Source organism: Ursus americanus, chromosome 5 (assembly GCF_024610735.1).
Source record: "Ursus americanus isolate L20-20 chromosome 5, mUrsAme1.1.p, whole genome shotgun sequence".
NCBI classification, from domain to species: domain Eukaryota; kingdom Metazoa; phylum Chordata; class Mammalia; order Carnivora; family Ursidae; genus Ursus; species Ursus americanus.
In genome coordinates, this window is record NC_142131.1 from 42,164,038 (window position 1) to 42,179,740 (window position 15,703).

At 36.0% G+C, this 15,703-nt stretch overlaps 1 protein-coding gene across 5 annotated transcripts in view; it reads left to right on the top strand.

Moving 5' to 3' along the window:
* Positions 1-15,703, top strand: part of PDE4D (phosphodiesterase 4D) — a 1,386,129-nt gene that overhangs the window by 414,213 nt on the left and 956,213 nt on the right. The gene's annotated exons all lie outside the window — the stretch shown is intronic.

A 15,703-nucleotide genomic window follows, 5' to 3' on the forward strand; every position in this document is an offset into this window, starting at 1 on the left:
GTTCAACAGGGGAGAAAAATGGATGGAATTGTGTTTTTCAAAGATCCCTCTGTTGGCTGCACAAAGAATAAATTTAAGAGGCAGAAGATCAGCTAAAATGTTATTTTAATAGCCAAGGTAAGATATAAGAACCTGTCCAAAGGTAGTCCGAATGGAGGCAAGATAAATTAGACCTAAAGAATTAGAAAGTAAAAATCAACATGACTTGCTGCCTGTTTGGAGGCTGGGAGTGAGAGACAGTCAGGAATAATGTCTGTATTTCTAGCTTGATTTCCTGGCTGAATGATCATACTGTCAGGGCGGGGGGAAGATAATAGGAGGACAAGGGGCTCCTGGCTGGTTCCTTCGGTGAAGCATGTGACTGTTGGTCTTGGGGTTGAGTTCAAGACCAACACTTTGGGTGTAGAGATTACTTAACAATAAAATCTTAAAAAAAAGAAAACAGAGGAGAATGAGCTAGTCTGAGGGGGAGGATAGTGAGTTAAATTTGAACATGTTGCCTTTGAGGTTCCTGTGAGACACACAGGTTACAGAGACTGGTAGACGTTGAAGTGTACAAGTTGCAGCTGGAGATACATATTTAGAACTCATCAGATATAAGCTGTTGTTAAACCTGTAAGAGTAAAGGAGATTATTCCATGAAAGTGAGTTGGCTGGAATCCTAGGAACACTAAATTTCAATAGATGGGTGACAGAAGAAGAGCCCTGTAGAACGTTCTTGCTGGACGGTGCAAGAAACTACCCTCCTGGTATCTGAGAATCTATAGCTTCGCATTCACTTTGGACAAAATTTTGTTGCCAATTTTTATTGACTTCATATCACTCTTTTAAAATTTTTTCATGACTAAATGCAGGGGGCATACTTTAGGCTTCTAAGGCGTACGAGCCTTCAGAGGCCTCATTGCAGATGGCCCACACGACTGCATGTGAAGATAAGCATGTCCTAATACTTGTATTACTTTTCATGTTTTAAAATTTTGGATATTTACCAGACTTATTACGGGTCTTTATTTCCATTTTGCATAACACCTTTATAGCTTTTATTTTCATCCTCTAAATATCCCTTAGTTTCCAATTTTTTTCTGTGCAAAGACTGCTTTCATCAAATATAAGCTGGCATTCAATGACCTACCTCAATCATAGAAGAACACACTGTTTTTATTTACCTTAAAATATGGTGAAATTTCAATTTTAAAACAATTGTTCATGTACGTGAGAAAATTCCTTTCAGTTGGTGTTAGGAGATATTGGAATAGGTTTTCTTGTGAGTCGTTAAATGTTCTATCCAAAGAAATCTTTAGGTTAGATAAACACTGATCTTTAATAAAACGAGTGTAAATTCTACGTGGGCCATAGAAAGTCATACTAATATCAAGCTAGAAATTTGTGTGTGTGCACGCATGTGCATGTATGCAACTGTGCCCACATGCCAGCTTGTTTGTGCCAAATGGTGATCACCAAATGCAGTTGTAAATGAAAAGTCATAAATTCTAAAAGCTGAAAAGGATACATTATATTAAAGATATGGGAACTCAGGCCCAGAAAGAAAAGGCGAGTTGCCCAACATTGAGAGCAGAGCCCAGAGATTGAGCCTCTCAACTTCCCTTTTGAAATATATCATTGTGCTTTCAAATTATAGATCTATGGAATCATTGAATAAGAAGAATCCGTGATTATCCGGAGCTCACTTATAGCAGTCACCTACCCCAAATACTCTGCTATTTCTCTTGAAGGAAATTCATTTAGCATGCACACTGATCACAGCTGTTGGCCATGCTTTTTCTATAAATTTTACCACTATTGCTACTTCTCCTCTTTATCATTCATATATGACAGACATCTGAGCAGAGTTTCAGTATAAACTTCTTTTTTTTTAAATAATTTTTACTTTGTTATATTAGTCACCATGCAGTACATCCCCAGTTTTTGATGCAATTGGGGGGTTGATGCTTCCAGTTCTCAGTATCGCCTACAAGCCTCATTTGGAAAAGACATTGGAAAAGACATTGAATACAGGCCAGTGGTCTTTTGTATTTTGAATTGAGCTAGAAAATGCTGTGATGATGACTTCATTCAAGGAAGACTCAGTATTTTACTGACAATGAAGAAGTCAGGCAATTTCCAGGAGTGGAAGTTGGAATATGATTCATACATATATTGGTATTTTCTTTTATGAGTTTTTTGGTGTAGCAGTTACCCAAGCTTTCTGCTGAAATGAGTTGAAAGGCAATGAGCAGTCACTGAAGGGCTTCTCATCACCCTCCGGTATCATTAGGAAAATTGTATAGTGAGGACACAGAAGTTCATGGTACTTCCTTCTTTTGTTTGTATCTGTGTATTGTCTTTCTTCACTTTTCTTCCCTTCCCTTCTTCACGTCTCCTTTCTTACCTCTCCTCCACCTTGGTTTCATTGTTAAGCTTTTACTTTTTTTTTTCCCACTCATAAGTGATGTTGGTTTTTTCTGTTCTCACTCTCTCTGTACGGTCCCTGCACACTGTGGTGTTCGATGCAGATGGCACAGAGTGGCCATTGATGCCATTGATCTTTGTGATGTCCTAACTCCTTGAACTTTTTTTTCCCCTTTCTTACTCATTGATAATGACTTTGCAAATGTAATTACCTCTTTATATTTGTTGAGCTGCTTCTTGCCGTCTGTGAATATTGTAGCATTCTGGACAGAGCTAAACTTTGGAATGTCCTATGAATGTGTTAGGTATTCAGTCTTAATCCTTTTCCCCACAGTTTTTGTTTTAATTCATTTTGTATGTTTCCTGCAGGTAGAAATAACCCAGGCAAGAGAATAACATTTGATATAGAGCAAAATATACTTATTTAGGAGAAAATAAGCTATGGGTCTAAATGAGTATCCTTTGGTTGAGAATTCAGTTATTTTCAAATGTGACCATTGAAATTGTATTCCATGTAATAGATGTGTAACATTGCCCTGGCAGGGCATAGAAGGGTCTCTGGTTGTTGAAAGAATTAGCTGTGCTTTCCTCTATAGTATGGCTTGTTCTCAGAGGGTGACCCATATTTTTCCCCAAGAGAAAGGGAAGCTCTGGACAACAGTACCCCAAAAGTACTGTATAGAACTGTGATTGTAGGTACAAAATTCTCTGGAGAAATAAGCCAAACACAGGACCATCAACCAACATTTTCACTTTTCAACTACTGGGATATAGATACTATCTATAGATAGATAGATAGATAGTATCTATCTATATATAGATATAGTGTGTGTGTGTGTGTGTGTGTACACACATATGTATATATATATATATGTATATATATATGTATATATATTTTGGACCCTGTGTTATTTTAAATATTTTTTTAAGATTTTATTTTTAAATCATATTTGTGTGCCTATATCTATCTATCTAATCCTGGAGTTTTATTCATGCAGAAGTTACTTCTCAAAATAAAAATTCTGAGCAGTTTATGACTTAATGACTGGTGTTGTTAACAGAGCTAGTAATGACAGCTGAATTATAAAACTAAAGTTAATAATCAGAGTCCACGAGACTTTCATGAGCTTTTATTTTGATCAGCCAAAATAATTGAAGTATTCTACTTCATAGTGAGAAGGGATTTTTCTTTATGAAATTTCACAGTTATAAAAGAATTCCAGGTCCACCTAATTGTAAGTAGAAATATTAAAGAAGCCAAAAACATCTTATTGCTTAAAATATTACCTCATATGTCCTGAAGTAAATGAAACAAAAGCGCACTGAGAGAGTTAATGCCAGTGTCTATTATCTGACATATTACTTAGGGACTGCCTCTGGCATTGTGGAGAAGTAGGTCATTTTAAGGTGACATTAGTCTTGAATGAGCACACGCCGAATATCACCTATACCAATAATATATAACTGGTCATTTTGTTTTTTTGAACATTACCTCATACTCCAAATTCCAATTTCAATGATTAAGAACATGGATAAAATGTCCACAATGTGTAAGGCTCTGAGTAATAGTTGGACATAATCAAGATGAAACCTGATTCACTCATTTGGTTACAGTAATAGCAAAATAAATGACAGGGACTGCAGCCATACACAACTTGAATTAGGATATTGTCATTCTGTGTCCAAAGGTGAAGTCTCCACCCCCCCAGCAAGCTCATCAGCATTTACTTTTTCTTTTAACAGAAAATATGGGTAAGAGGGTAGAGACAGGTGATCACAAAGTCCTACTTCACTATGAGGAAAGCACCTGCAGTTTGTGTCCTGCTGGCGACGTTGGCACTCTTGTCTTTTTATACAACGATGCATTTGTACCAAAAAAGAGGTGTTGATTCTTGTGCGTGTGTATGGTGAGCTGTAAGTCTTTATATTAGAAAGACTCAAAAGAGTGTTATGCTTAGAGCCTAGTAAAATATGAAACTTGTGGCTGACGGAAGCTACAGATAAAGGAATGAGTTCAGTGTTGTACTCAGTGAAATTTAAAGAGTTCACCTCAAGAAGTGAAGACAATTAGGTAACTTGAAAGTGGACGTGTTTCTGGTTTGGTGAATAGCGTGGATTTGGCATTCAAAATCTATTTCTAAGTCAATGATAAAATATAATGCTCACAATATACTTAGAGTTTATTTTCTGCAACACATAGTATGTTCCGGAATATTAAGGGAACTGTCATCGTGCTGCAAATAGCTGTATTTGTCATCATCCAAAAGAGAATGAAGAAACTTCAGTACAGTGGTATCATTCCTCAGGGTATAATTTTAATGCTGAAGAAAAGACATCTGTAGGTTTTAATAAGCCTAGAAAGTGTCTTAAAATCAGAAATTATACACAAATATTTTGGTGTGGATTAAACTAAAGACACAGGATTACATGGTTTCAGGGCCAGAGACATCTTAGACCAACATACTAAAATGCTTGTAGTATATGGGATTTTTAAAAAATGAGTATGACTTTCAAGAAAAATTGATTCTTCCCTAATCCTCCAAATGATGGTGATATAAATATATCATTTATATTTCATTTTGATTGTTTAATTTTTATGTATCAGTTTGATAATATGCATAACATTAAAAGCAGTAATCTTAAGATCTTGTAGTGTTCTGTATGTTAACTATACTGGAATTTAAAATAAAATAAAAATAAGAAAGATCTTTTAGTGGTGTTTAAGAAATCCCTTTAAAAATAAAAATATGTCAGAATAAAAACTTGCCACTTAAATTCCATATTTCAGTCCTAGCTTTGATTTCTTCAGCTGAAAAGTAATGTACATTAAGAGGTTAGGAGTTATATGCTTTTAGAATGTGCTTTATACCTCCTTTATAATAGTCATTTTATTTAATTAATTGTTTTTGAAATTCTTTGTCCAAAATCTGTCTTCTCACCTTCACTAGAAACTTTACGAGGGCAGAGAACATTCTCTTGTTCACTCTTGAATATTTGAGACATACCATAGCCACTGGCACAAAATAGTACTCATAAATATTAATAGGACCAATGAATGAGTAAATCAATGAATAAGTAAACAAATGGGCTCAGAGTAGAGGATATTATAAGTATTAGTGAGAGCCAACTATAAATTGATAAATTAATCTCTAATTTTTAGCTGAAACAAATTAGGGACAATTTATGAAATTTAAAACTTTATGTAAAGATCACATGCATAAACTGAAAACAACAATGCTCATCCTTTTTTTCTCCGTTGAAATGGTATGAGAATGGTTTGGAAAAATGTTCAACTAAGCATCTTAGTTCTGCTCTTTATACATCTATTAAAAATGAATTTATAGGCACTAAACATTTTAACATAATGCTTATAATATTCTCTGATTCCCTAAGCTTTAGGATTTCATAATTGCTCATTCTCTCCCCATCCCTACCCACAAAATAGCATTAACGTGACTATATTCTTGCTTTGATTTTGTGCTATGATGGAAAACCATTAGTAACATGCTCTCTGAGTTAAAGTAGCATGCAGGTAATTGAAGTATATTGGATTTTTCTGGTCTCTGATAACATCTCACAGTGAATTCCCATCCTTGCAGCCAGTGCTGACATTAACGTTTATCATAAGTTAAAATACTTAAAAATAATATATTTTGGGTTTGTGTGTATTTCATGTCCTCTGTCTCTCTCCTTCTCTTGTCCCCACCCTCAAGGAATGAATGAAATTCTAAGACCATTTTTAAACAAAGCACTGTTTGGTTTGAGTAAACTGATGGACCCCTGAAGTGTCCAAATCAAGGATCATTTGCTGGATTGAATTCATTTCCCTAAGTTAAGCACCCAGACCTGTGAGGACATGGGGGTAACCAGGCAACAAAAGCTCTTGCCTGGTCTCTTTGGTGGGGTGACAACACTGACTTCAGTGTTAGGTCATAAAGGAGATTTAGGATTTGTTCATTTTATCTCCCCAGAATTACAAGATTTTTTTGAATTACCCAATGTTCTTTTAACAAGATTTTAAGGATATGAATATATATTCCTTCGTGGATATATTCATGGGAATTTGCAGAGAAAGTTGAATAAATTATTAGGTTAATGGCCTGTGTAAATTTACCAACACCTTTCCCTATGTCATCAGCCACCCTGTTTGAGTTACCACTGTGATGTGCTCTGCTGATGAGCTCATACCCTTTTTTTCCAAATATAGGAATTACCATGTGTTAGGGAACTGGATGTTGCTGAAAATAAACAAAACTTTCTCCTTGTGATACCTTGAAGGCGCTGATAGGTGTGTTAAATTATCGTGTGCCGAGTGTCTCTACAAGGGTGTTTGCATGAAGAGTAGGACATTTGCACCTGGATCCAGTGATAATCCATGATTTGAAATATTTTAAACTGTGTTTATCTTATGAATTTGCACTTGATTTCTCTCATGGTTCCTTTAAATAATTATTCTCTCTGAACACTAGCAAAAAAATGTCAGGCTCACATAAATAAATACAGTTGTTGCATATCAAACAAAAAATGAATATGATATTTCCAAGTAATGATGAGGGTTGATGACTGTGATATTTCCAGCCAAAGTTTATTTTGAAACTCATCATTCAATGTCTTATATAGTTGGCGGCTGTTAAATTCTGTAGGCCTAAGCAAACCAAGAAGAGTATAATTAATTTTACTGTTGTATAACTTCAAAAATTACATTGAATATGCTGGGAAAGATATGTGGCACTGGTAGAAAAGCCAGTGGTAGGGATATTAGACAGCCAGAGACTTTCTTGTGCCAAGCCCCATGCTTGGGAGGCCCATGTGATACCACTTAGATTCCTTTGGCAATGCGCTTGTGGGAATGAGCCTTTCTGGGCCCCTCCTGAGAACTAACTGAGTGAGTCATTTGATACGATGATTAGACCCTCTCTGTTGAGGAGCAGCAGTGGCCGCACTGACTCTTGTCATTGAAGAAGGGCTTATTACATTATTTTTACAAATCTAATATTTAATTCATTATACAGACCATCATATTGCTTTGATAATCCTTAAGTATTTCTAGACTATATTATTATATTAGATTTTTGCATAAGACTCAGTATAACCTGATGGCAGCAAAAGGCAAGTTACAATCACACAAGGTTTGGCTCCTGGTGATCATAGTGAGCCTGTGACATGGGCAAGTCATTTAACTACTCTGAGCCTTATTTTCTTCATCTGTAAAATAGTGATAACAGCCTCTCCTCCAAGAAAGTTAAAATAAGGATAAATTATGTTAATGCATGGAAAGTACCTTGCAGAGGGCCTGTCTCCATTAGGTGGCTCAGTAAGCTTCTCCTTAGGCTGAGAATTTAATCAGTAGGCTCACATTTGCACATTATGGCTTTCCAGAATGCTTTCCTGGGACCACGTGGAACTCTATCAGATACACAGCTGTGACGACTCCACAACTATGTCTGGAATCCAATCTGATTGCTCAGTGCCCTGATGTATAAGTTTTTAAATATTTTAAATACCATCTTTAATCATTACCATGTTGCAGAGAGGCAGAGAAAGAAGAGAGTTATGGGATATAAAGTGTGTAAAGCATCTAGTGTCATGAAAAATGTGTAGTAATGATAGATATTATCATAATATTTAGTACCTCCCAAGGTAGGCTGAATAATGGCCCCCCAAAGATGTCCACATACCAATCCCTGGAACCTGTGAATATATTACCTTACATGACAGAAAGGACTTTCCAGATGTGATTAATTTGAGAATCTTGGGATGGGAGACGATGCTCAGTCATCCAGGTGGGTCCTAAATGTAATTAAAGAGGCCTTCTATAAGAGAGACAAGGAGGTAAGAGAGGTAAGAAGGCACTGTGACAACACAAGTAGAAATTGGTGTGATGTGGCCACAAGCCAAGCGGTGTTGGTGGCCTCTACAAGCTATGAGATAAACAGAATAGATCCCCCCCTGGCAATTCCAGAAAGAACCAAGCCTGCCCAAATCTCACTTTTAGCTCTATAAAATTTATTTTGGACTTCTGACCTCCAGAAATATAAGAGAACAAATCTGTGCTGTTTTAAGCCACTAAGTTGAAGTAATTGGCTATAGAGGCATTGGGAAATTCATACAATTCCCATCTGTAACCCTATTTCTAAAAATCTTGAACTCTTAACCAGCCCCTGAAACTCTCCTTCATGTGCATGGTTGTTGTTTTTGCATATATGCTTTTCTTATCCACTCCTACTCCTCCCACAATATTGTCCTTTTGACATCTTCTCTACCTAGAATATTCTTACTTATCCTCTGAGAGGGAAGACCAGAATTTATAAGATAAAGTCTGCTAGTAAAGAGAGTAGTCTTAAGACTTCTTTGAAATCCTGTAGTCCTTTACCTATAACTCATAAAAAGGACTCTGAGCTAACAATATATATTATTATTTCATCCAAGAACTATACCTTAGAAATGTTTTTATTGGAGGAAAAAAAGTAGGAGCAAGCCCTTTTTCTTTTTCCCACATGCCTATTGCCAAATTTCTCTCTGGCTGTACTTTTACCACATGGCTTCTAGAAGTTGTATTGCTAACTGGGATGTGACATGACCCTTTGGCTCATCCAGATGATGTGAAAATGCTCCCCTCCAGAAAGCCCACACCAATTTTCAACATGTTAAGGGACAGAATCTCTAAGTTCTTAGGGTGTCATCAAGAATGAAGGGTACATCAGCCTGTGAGATGGGTAAAATTTATTAATACTGAGATTAATGATTAAGGCTAATGACAATTACTTGACTTTTAATAGTAAGATTTTAGAGCTAGCTAGTATCATTTACTCTTTTCTTGATTATGGTAAAAAAATGCACAACATAAAATTTACCATTTTATTCACTCTTTTTGAGAGTATGTTTTGAGTTCCTAGAATGTAAGAGTGGTAGGATAACCAAAGAAACTTCCTTCGTGTCAAACCATCAATAGTGACTTTTGAAGAGAGGTTTAAATGTCTTTTCTTTGAAATTCCTGCTGCAGAGCCCTTCAAAACCCAAAGTGATCTCTGGCAGTTATCAAACACTGGTCATAAACTGCTGAGGATTTTTGTGTTTTGGTTCCTATTATACAATCAAAGATAGAATTTTGACAGAAGGAAACGCTGCCCATGTCTCAAGGAAAATTGGTGCTTCACCACAACAGCACAGATGAAAAGTGTGATACTTTACCAGTCATATGTAGATCTCAGTGAGTATAAACTCAGTTAAAAGGATGCTGGGAGGGAGAGACTTTGTGCAGATCTCAACATAGACGTTTGTTTTGCCTACTCTGGAGATAATTTCTAATCACACTACCACTGTCGTAGGAGTCAGACACTTGCTACGGAGATGTTTTATTTGGTGGTGACAGCCATGGCTTACCCACAGAATGTTGCCATATTGAGTTTTCTGCTTACCTATCTGCAGAGGCATAAAAATTTTATAAGAAGAAGAACTGCACTTCTTCAAAATATGCAATATGGATTTCAAAGAGAGATGTCTTTTTTCTGCTGGAGGAATTCTGAACAGCCACAAAGTTTCACAAGCTTGTGTGCTATCTTTGGCTTAACATGCCCACCTAAAAGGACTCATGACAAAGTAGCCGGGAGGGGCGGGGATAATATGTTTTAAATGACTGCTGTGTGGAACGCTCTATGCCAGGTGCTGTACATGTTATTTCCTTTGATTCTCACAGCTATCTTCTCCAGTAAGTTATCCCCGTTGTACAGTTAGAGGACCCGGTTCAGAGAGGTTAAATGACTTTCCTAGAAGGGGGAGGATTTGAACACAGGTCTGTACTATTCTAAAGCCCCCAGTGTATTCTGTATGACACCAAAGTAACATATCATGGGAATGAGCATCTTTTTCATTTAGAACAAATGAATCTCTGTACACTGTCTTACCCTTATTAGTTATGGGATGGTTGAGAAAATAGAATGTTTTGAGGTCATCAGAGAGAAGTTAAAAATAATATTTGTAATTCTACAGATAAGAACATGATAGAGAAGTAGAAACTAGGAGGTAAGTTTTACCAAAGTAAGAAGCTTGAATTATTCAGTATGACTGTACACATTGATCAAATGAAATGGATAAATGTCAACTGTCTTCAGTCTAAAGAATAGATTTATAGTCTTTCCAATAAGTCGTTAGTTCTATTGGCTACTATACTCATCAGAGTCACCATTTTCCTTAAATATAGCTTAATCTATAATAAGATTTTACTGTATGTCCCTGAATTACCAAATTCTATTTCCAAAGCTCTATTAAAAAAATCATTTATAGTGTCTCTTACTAACCAGATGATAATAAAATACTTCCTTAGATAATAGCTAGAAAGTAAAGGTGATTTTTATTATTACTTATAATTTGCTTTAACTTCACTGTTAGTCTATAGTATAACATTTCTTATATATGTAATTATATCAGGTTTTGACCATTTTGTCTATGAACTAAATAATTCCAGTTATTGTAAACTGTAGTGAATGATACACAGTTTCTCTCAGTTATTCTAAGACATACTATTTTATTTGCTTTTATCTATCCTCATTAGATCCAGATTTGGCATAATTTGGATGGGATTTTAGTAGTTTATTCTTACTATAAATACCTTCCACTTTTTAAGTGTGGAATTTCAGTTTAAAAGCTCAGTGGTTTAGTAGCAGATAAAAAAGTAGATTTAAATAGTGCACATAAACTTTTTTTTCTTCATGAGGCAGAGTTAGCTGACTGAAATATACTTTGGTTTTGACTCAAGCACAGATTTAGAGAAAGAATGTACCTGTCAATTATCCCTGGCTTTCTCATTGCTGCTGTTCTGAATCTTTGCAGCAGCCCTACCGGCTTGCACTATCTATCTATCTATCTATCTATCTATCTATCTATCTATCTATCTATCTATCTATCTGTTGTTGTTCTTGTTGTTCCTATGTTTTTTCATGAGTCTTATTTTGATTTACCCACAATGTCAGGATGTGGTGGGAACTGATAAGGTAGAGAAATAGAGGGAAGCAAATAGCCCCTGTAATGTTTAATTTACTTTAAAATTTTTGTGCATAATTAATGTTTGTTAAATCAAAAGGTTTCTTCTGGTATCTATGGAATAAAGTGGATTTCTTTTATCATGGGTGGTAATCTTCCCACCCCTTTCCCCAAATAAATTTCAAAAGATGCTCAAGATGTCAGGGAAGATACGTATCTCTGAATATAAGGAAATATTTTCTTTTTCTGAAATAAAATGTAAAGGAGTTTGAGTTGTCCATTACATTTTCATGTTCTACATTATTTTCTACCCATTTCAACAAAAGCCTTGAATTTTAAGATGACACATCATCTATAAATAAAATATGACTGTGGACTGTATTTATTTGAAAATTACATAGCTGTTTAAGGTTTGGTTTATGCAGACTTCAAAATGTGAGTAGATATTTTTTTTGTCAGAATATGGGAATGAATGTTTTGCTGCAAGACTTTTAGTTTTCAGCTCTTCTGATCCTGGATATTAACTTACTCTTTGAGCACAGTTTGGGTCATGGTTATTGAAGCGAAGTCTGTGCAGTTAGGGCTTTAGGATAGGGTAATTAATTAGATCTTTTTTTTCTGCCCAAGGCTTCCGCCAAGCATTTTAGATATTAGTGGATGATGATTTGAATGATTATATAACCTCAATTTATGGTCTAAGAACATCTTGGTGCCTAAACTTGGATTGATTCAGGATTCTGGTAGCCAAAAGTGGAAAATATAATTCACAGTGTGAGAAATTTTCACACTCCCGAGGATAATGCTGAGACTTCATACCACTACTGTTCCATACACAGCTCACTTCATCCACCATATTCTCACCACCTTACATCCTTCCCACCACCTCCACACTCTACCTTCATCCTGACTTCAACAGTCACCTTCAGTTAACCTAATCTGTGCCACAGAAGAATTCTTCATGGATTAACAATAGTCCTAGCCATCGTGAAAATTTCAGTACTGGGAAGGACAGATGTATACCCAATCATTTATATTGGAAAGCAGAGTATGCTTAAAATACTAAAATAGAGCTACCAAGTACAATAGAAGCTTCGGGGAGGGAAAGGGTAATCTGACTAGAAGGATTGGGGGAGATTTCATGGAGAAGTTGTCATAACCTGGCCTTGAAAGAAGGATGGGGGTTTATTTACTTAGCAAATTCAACCTGTGTTAAGTGTCAAGAATGCAGGGGTCAGGGGAAGGGCACACTGGGTAGAGATAATATAGAAAGCAAAGATCAGTGGTGACAAAAATATGGAGGCTGTTTGTAGAATGTTGAGTCATGGAGAGTTTTTAATGCAAAGATTTGTGGGAGGAGAGGGGATGGTTGAGGATTATAAACTAGAAACATCTGTCAGGGGCATTTTATGGAGTGTGCTCATTTTTACGTTCAGAGATTGGGATTACTTTCTGCAGTCATTGGCAACCATGGAAGGTTTTGAGTTGAGGAGTAAAATTAATAGAGCTAGGATTTAGGGAGGAAGGAAACAATTATACTAAAGAAGACCATTTAGAAAAGTTTAACAATAGTTTAGGCAAGCAATGAAGGTCATTTGACCCAGGGTAGTAGGTACAGAAACAAAGGGTCTGATTTGAAGAATTCTGCCAAGGTGTGTGCTAAAAGGAGGGGAAAAAACACAGTAGATAAAGGGAAGAGACAAAGAGAATTCCTGAAAGTCTACCAGCCTGACCAAGATAAGGAGCAGAGAAAGAGGGTCTGTCTCTGAGGAATGATGATGTGTTTGGGCAGATGGAGCATGAAAACTGAGAGAAATATTTAAGTGTCCTCTGCTAGAAGTGAGTAACAGTCGAGAGAACATGATTCTATCAGGGATAGAATATGGAGCACAGATCCTCAGAATTTTCCAACATATTCACATATCCAGAATAACAGAGGAGACTAAAGTTTTAATCCAGACTATTTGGAGGCATAGTTCCAAGTGCAACACTTACTTAGTATCATGGGTTTTATTTTTTAAAAAATGTGTAGATTCTTTATTCTACTCTGTGATCTAATCACACCTAATTTTTTCCTGATTCATTCATTAATGGGCAAGATTCTGCTATATTCATCTATTTAATCAACAATTCTTTAATGAGTACCCAGCATGTACTGGACACTATTTCAGATACTCAGGATATGGCCTATGATTGAAATGTCTGTCTTGGAGCTTACTGTATAGTGAGAGGGAGACAGATCACAGTAGGTAATTCAATAAATAGGATAGTTCAGAAAATAAGTACTATGATGGAAGGAAAACATAATGAAGTCTAGAGTGGTGCGGGAATGAGAAGATATGGTCAAAGAAGCTTTTGAATAACTAGGAGGATACAGTGGATTTGAGAGGTGGGGGACAAGTGACCTGAGCAAAATACTGTAAGTGTAAAGGCCTTTGGATGTGAGGAAGCTACTATGGAAAAGAAAAAGAGGTCTAGGGAATTACAGTACAAAATGAATTGAAAGAGTGAGCAGAGGCTTGGCAGGCCATGCCAAGCAGTGGATTTTGTTTTAAATGCTCCAGCAAAATATCAAGGTCTTAAAACACGGTGATTAATGATCTGATACAGATTTTTAAATGATTTCTTTGTCTGCTGTGTGGAAAATGGGTTGTATGGGGCCAGAATTAAAAACTGGGGAAACAGCTGAAGGGAATGACTGATGAGTTCATGTAGATGTTGAGGGAAAGTGATAACTAAAAGATGAGGCCTGAAATTTTATTCATTGAAATTATCACTTTCACATACAAATTGGACTGAATTGAAGACATCTAATCACATCCACTGAGTTCAGCTTTTCTGTACTTTTTCTTCTTGGTGTTGCCTTATTCTAAGGAAGCAAATTCACAAGTACGTGTGGGTACTCAAAATATAATTTTTGAAGACTCAGTGAGCTGTATATGGGAATCCCATAGGAGAAGCAAGCCAGAATCACAAATGGAAAGATAATGCCATGTTGTCAGGCCATTCTTGCCAAAAATTTCAATGACTTCATCTACTTGCTGAGTTGTTGGCTCACTTGCCTACTTGCCTAGTAGGGGATAAAAAGAGTCTCTGATCCACTGGTTAGTGTTTTTTACATTCCCATGGAAATAGTCAAAAAGGACATTTTCAATGAAGAAATATGAATAATCTTTGTTTTGTGACTGATGCTGTAATTTTTGTCACGTGTAAATCAGGTGAGTCTCATATTTTTTATATTCTGACATCTCCATTCAACTGTCAGACTAATAAACCATATTATAATTTGTCACACTCTGTGAAAACCATCACCTCAATTTGACCTTACAATGGCTGAGTGACGGTGTTCAGACTTTAGGGGGAAATCAGCTAAATATATAGTCCCATGTGACCCAATTTGTTAGAAGTATGAACAATAAATTAACTCATAATACCTAGACTTTTTTTTTTATCATGATGGCTTTTTTATTTCCAAGGAAATAAATTAATAGATGGCTGAATTAGAAAACTCTATGAATACTATCTTTTGTTTGAACAAGAATGCATCTAGGTGGTAGTATAAGCTTTCTCATTCTCTTCTCATTCTATTACAGTTTTATCTGAAATAATGAAGATTAAAAATATTGCGTTTTGCAAAATTATCTAGTTTTACTAAGTTGTTGAACACCCTGAGAAAAATCAAGGAAAATGAGACAAAAAAACTTTTGAAGCAGTCTCTTGGCAAATGTAAACACTCTAAGGATAAGGCTATGTCTGCTTTATTCAGAGTGAAATCCACAGGATCTAGCATATTGGTAAGCACAGTTGGAGCTAAAAAAATAATAAATATATATATATGTATATATATATATATATACACACACACACACACATACACACACACACATATATATATAATTTTTTTTTTCTGAAACAGCTTTTTATTAAACAGCAAAGCAAACCTACAGCACAATTTAAAATGTTTGTAAATTAGGTCACAAAAGGGATGCAGAATGTTTGCAGTACAACTATTGCATTCATCCAGCTGAAGTCATTCATCAAATCTTGCATCAATACAAACATAAGATTATCCCATGATTAAAAGTAGCCCAAAATCTGGGGTGCCTGGTTGGCTCAGTTGGTTAAGCATCTGCCTTCAGCTCAGGTCATGATCCCAGGGTCCTGGGATAGAGCCCTGCATCGCCAAGCAGGAGCCTGCTTCTCCCTCCCTCTGCTGCTCCCCCTGCTTGTGCTCTCTTGCTCTCTGCCAAATGAATGAATAAAATCTTAAAAAAAAAAAATAGCCCAAATCTAATAACCGAAGTATATTAGTGGATCT